Raw genomic sequence first — 5,687 nt, 5'->3', positions numbered from 1 at the left:
AAAAAAATGATAATTGATTTTTTGTCATGATATTTTTGAAGCCCTTACATATTTGTATATGTGTATCTGTAATGTTGTTATGTGTTGTTGAGTATGCTCTGACTCATGGAGACCCCGCTGCAACAGTCAGTGCCAACTCATAGGCACCCTGTGTGCAACGAAGCGGAACACTGCCTCGTCCTGCACCGTCCTCACAATGATTGTTTGAGTCCATGCATGCAGCCACTGTGTCACTCCGTCTCCTTGAGTGTGTGTGCCCTCTGCTTCATCAAGGAGCATGCCTTTTCCAGGGACTGGTCTCTCCTGGTAACCTGTTCAGAGAACGTGAGATGCAATTTCCCCCATCTTCACTCCTAAGGAACGTTCTAGTTGTACTTCTTCCAAGACAGATCTATATGTTCTTCTGGCAGTTCGTGGTACTTTCAGTACCAACATCATAATTTTAATAAAGCAATTCAAATCTAGGCAATCCCAGTGCAATCCGTCGTTTGATTTCTTGACTGCTACTTCCACGAGCATGGACTGTACAGCCAGGCAAAATGAATCCTTTCCGATGTCCATCTTTTCTCCATTTATCGTGATGGTGCCAATGGGTCAAGTTGTGAGGAACTGGGTGTTCTCTGCATTCAGTTGTAATCCATACTGAAGACTGCGGTCCTGAACCTTCATCAGCAATTGCCTGAAGTCTTCCTTGCTTTCAGCAAGCAAGGTTTTGTCATCGGCATATCAAAGGTTGTTCATAAGCCTTTCTGGAACCCTGATGCTGTGTTCTTCTGCCTAGAGTTCAATCTTTTAGATCATTTGCTCAGCATTAAGATTAAATAAATATCGTGAAAGTATATAACCCTGATACACACCTTTCCTAATTTTAAACCATGAACTATTCCATTGTTCTGTTGAAATGACTGCTTCTTGGTCCATGACCAATATTCTGGAATTCTCATTCTTTGCAATTTTATCTATAGTTTGGTATGAGCCATGCACAGTGAATGAAAAACCAGTAAGCCTCTTGCAGCCAAGAGCCACCTGATGTCAATGATGGCCTTCTTACCACATGCTCTTTGGAATCAGGCTTGAATACCAGGCTGCTCCTTGTCAATGTATTGCTACAATTGTTTTTCAATTATCTTCAGAAAAAATCTACTTGCATGTGGTATTAATGGTACTGTTTGATAATTTATGCATTCTCTTGGGCATGTATTTCTTTGGGATGGACAAAAAGAAAAAAAAAGATCTCTTGCAGCCTGTTGGTATTTTAAAATTCTTGACATAGATGAATATTTCCAGTGCTGCATCAGTTTGTTGAAGCATTTCAATTGGTATTCTGTCAATTCCTGGATCCTAGTTTTTGCTGATGTCTTCAGTGCAGCTTAGACTGCTTTCCTCAAAACCATTGGTTCATGATAATATCACCTCTTGAAATAGTTGAATGTTGATCATTTTTTTGTTATCATGGCTCAGTGCATTTTCCCATTTTTTTGATGCTCCTTGCATCATTCAATATTTTGCCCATGAAATTCAATATTGTAATTCGGGGCTTGACGTTTTCTTCATTTCGTTTAGTTTGAGATATACCAAACCCCTTCTTTTTGTCGTTAGCAGCCTGACATGCAACCTAGCAGGCTACTAGGGCTCCTTGAACATGTTCTTTTCATTTGATTTTCTAAGACCAGGTCTTTGCATATTTGATTATAATACTTTACTTTGTTCTCTCAAGCTGATTTCTGAAAATTTCCATTCATCTCTTTTACTTTATTGTTTCTTCCATTTGCTTTAGTTACGCTACATTCGAGAGTACATTTCACAGTCTCTGTGATAATTCACGTCTGTCCTTTTTTTCTTTCCCCTCTTTTAAATACCTTTTTGCTTTCTTCATACACGGTATTCTTGTCATTCTACAAATAGTCTGTTCTTCAGTCATTAAGATTCAATGCATCAAGTCTATTTTTATATGGCTTCTAAATTCAGGTAGGATATATGTGTTAGTCGGTAGACTGTAGAAGCAAATTCATAGATACTCACTTGTGTATAAGAAAGAGCTTTGCATACAAGAGCAATTAAATATTGAGAAAACATCCCAGCCCAGTCCAAATCAAGCCTATATGTCTGATATTAGCCCATATATCCGATATTAGCCCATATGTCCGATACCCATGCATGAATTTCTCTTCAGACTCACTAAACAGATGAAATGATGCCAAATGCAGAAAGATCACAGGCCAGTGGGTGCAAAGTCTTGTGGATCCAGTGGCAGTAGAAGCATCCCAGAGCTGGCAGGGGTTTTCATGTGGCTCCTCCAGTTCAGGGCACTGGGGTAGTTCCATGTGTCTTGTCAGCTGCAATGTCTCTCAGGGAGTGAGCAGAGAGAGAGTGTCTCCTGCCTCCAAGTAGGAATACAGGAGTTACCAGAATCCTCAGGAGGCCAGGCCCACACAGAGGCCTCATTGGTGATGACCTGATTGACAGGCTAAACTCCACCCCTTTCCTCTTAATCCTCTCAAATTGACAAAGGATTATATAACTACCACAATATACTCAAGGTCCTAATGGATATGTACATATTCATTGACATCAGCCCCCTCCCTTCTCCACAGCAATTGGTCCATGACTCCTTCGCAGCACGGTCTCACCATTTTATAGCCATCTCTCCTCTCCTACATCCTCCTCATTTATTAAATACTGACTTTGTGCCAAGTGCAATCTGTGTCTCCAGAGTTCCTAGAAAAGCGAAGTGTTCTTTTACAGCAATATTGACCTGCAACACATTGCTTGGCCCAATATAGGATTTCAATAAATAATGATTGAAAGAATTTATAGATACACAGGCTTATCTAATTTTATTATGCTTTTTTCTTTATTATAACACACAGATACAGCATTTTTTTTTATTAATTGAAGGTTCATAGCAACCCTGCCTTCAACAAATCTACTGGCATCATTTTGCTCGTAGCATTTGTTCACTTCATGTCTCTTAATTGTATTTTTATAATTCTCTTCATATTTGCAATGTTTTCGCTGCTATTACACACTTCAGTTTCTTCATCACTGGCTTTAGTGGTTGGTGCATAGGTTTTAATAACAGTTGTATTGATGGGCTTTTCTTGAATGCTGATATAGTCCTGTCATAGGTAGCAATTTACCTCAAGATAGATTTTGAATTTCCTTTTTAATGATGAGTGCGACACCATTCCTCTTCATTGTACCATTACAGGTATAGTGAACCAGGGGGTTTCCTGAATCAAAATGGCCAGCACTAGTCTGTTTCAGTTCACTACTGTCTAGGATAGTGATCTTTATGTGCTCCCTTTGATGTCTTATGACTTCCAGTTTCCCTAGATTCATTCTACATACATTCCAACTTCCGATTCTGAATTGATACTCGAAGATGTTTCTAACTCTAATTTTGAGTTGTGCCTTCAGAAAAGGAAGGTCCCACAGACCTTACTCCATTCACGTCATGATGGTCGGCTCTCCTTTGAGAAGGTGTTGAAGCCTTCTGACCTGAGGGGCTCATCTTCTGACGCTGTCTCTGGCAATGTTCTGCTCTATTCAGCAGGCCTCCAGTATCTGACAGTATCTCAATGTGAAGGCATTCGACTGTGTGATAACAAATTATGGATAGCACTGAGAGGATGGCAATTCCAGAACACTTCTTTGTGCTCAGGCAGAACTTGTACGTGGATCAAAAGGCGGCTGCATGGACCAAACAAAGGACCACTGTGTGGTTTCAAATCAGGGAAGGTGTGCATCAGGGTGGCATCTTCTCACCACATTTGTATTCTGAGAAAATATTTAGAGAGGCTGGGCTCTATGAAGAAGAATGGGGCATCAGGATTGGAGGAAGGCTTATTAACAACCTGCGATCTGCAGATAACACAACCTTGCTTGCTGTAAGTGAGGAAGACTTGAAGCACTTGCTGATAAAGATCAAGGATGGCAGCCTTCTGTATAGGTTGCAACTCAATGCAAAGCATTGAGGATTCCAAATCCTCACAACTGGACCAAGAAGCATCATCGCAATAAATAGGAAAAAGATTGAAGTTGTCAACAGTTTTGTCTCCCTTGGAACTGAGAGCCAATGACACATTGTGTTGAGTCAAGCTGCAGTGTGAGACCTCTTCCAAGTGTTGAAAAGCAAGGAGGTTGGTTTGAGGACTAAGGTGACAGACCAAGCCATGGTATTTTCCATTTTTAAATATAGGTGTCATTGGTTTGTGAATAAGAAAGATTGAAGAAAAATTGGTGAATTTGAATAATGGTGCTGGCAAAGAATATTGAAAGTACCATGGACTGCCAAAAGAACAACATCTGTCTTGAAAAAAGTACAGCCAGAATGCTCCTTAGAGGCAAGGGCGTTGAGACTTTATCTCACGGTACGTCGGACACGTTGTCAAGAGAGAGCAGTCCTTGGCGAAGGACATCCTGTTTGGTAAAGGAGAGCGGCCGCGGCAGAGAGGACGTCTTTTGACCAGATGTATTGACGTAGTGGCTGCACCAGCGGCCTCAAATGGAAGGGGATAACGGGGATATACGCAGGACGGGCGGCGTTCTCTTCTGTTGTACGTGAGACTATGGTGAGTTGGAATGCACCCCATGGTGCCAAAGAACAGCAAGAAAAATTTTTCTTTAATTGTGGAAAATTCAAGCCTATAGAATTGGCTGTTTGGAGAATAGCTGGATAAAAAGATATTTCTTGTATCTGCTATTTCTGCAATATCTCTGTGTGTATTCAAACCTGAGCAAACAATGGATTTCTATTAGGAGCTTGGAGCATCTTAAAGGAGAAAGGATCACTGGACATTGTGGATACCGGGTTATGAGAGTTTTCTTTAAAGATCTGTCACTGCGTAATAGAAGGTTTTGTAGCAGGTTGAAGGTGCCGGTTTGTAGCGTTTGGTGTCTATGCAGAGTTTGCCTTGCCTCCTTCTTGTTCATCCTTGGGTTCTCAATCTGTATTTTCAATAGAAGTGAGGCCAAGGGATCGGGGGAAGGCAAGTAGGATCTCAAATTGTAAAACTCCCACATAATGGGGAAAAACTATAGTCTGGCAAGCTGTCCTCAAAACAATTAAACATTGGTCATTTTACCCTAAATGAGGGCTATGAATTATATTCATCACTATCTGAGTGGTAGCAGAGAATTCAGATACTATTTCATAGAAGACCATAAATAAAGGACACAGGGGATCTTGTATTTTGAAAAGCCATTTTTCTAGTCTATAATTAGATCACAAAGCCTGTCTTTGACTTTCTATATCGGGAATGTTTAAAGAGAAATTGGTAAAGACATCACCTTACATGACCCTGGAGTGAGCATTTTACATCCTGAGTTCTGTTAGCTCACCCACATGGTGGCAATCTGTCCTGGGTTCTCTGAGGATGGTCTATTCATATCCACTTCCTTTTACTCCGCCTTATTGCTTTCTCCGCTTTCTTTTTCCCTTGGCTCCTTGTCTTTCTACCTCGCTCTTCCTGAGTCTTAACAAGAAGGGTAAAGGTCTTTTGATAGGCCATTTGTTTCTTGTGTTTGGGCTCAGAATGAATGGTCTATGGTGACAAATGACATCTCAAGGTCGTTTTCCCGCAAAATGGTTGCATGCGGTCTCCACAGACAAAAGGAGATATTTACAAAATTATGTATTTTGTTGCTGTTGACATAATACCAACGAGCAGTTTCTACATGCACAC

This window comes from Echinops telfairi, unplaced genomic scaffold (assembly GCF_000313985.2).
Source record: "Echinops telfairi isolate 266 unplaced genomic scaffold, ASM31398v2 ScPeMD7_18;HRSCAF=68, whole genome shotgun sequence".
Taxonomy (NCBI): Eukaryota; Metazoa; Chordata; class Mammalia; order Afrosoricida; family Tenrecidae; genus Echinops; species Echinops telfairi.
This window is presented reverse-complemented; position numbering follows the sequence as displayed.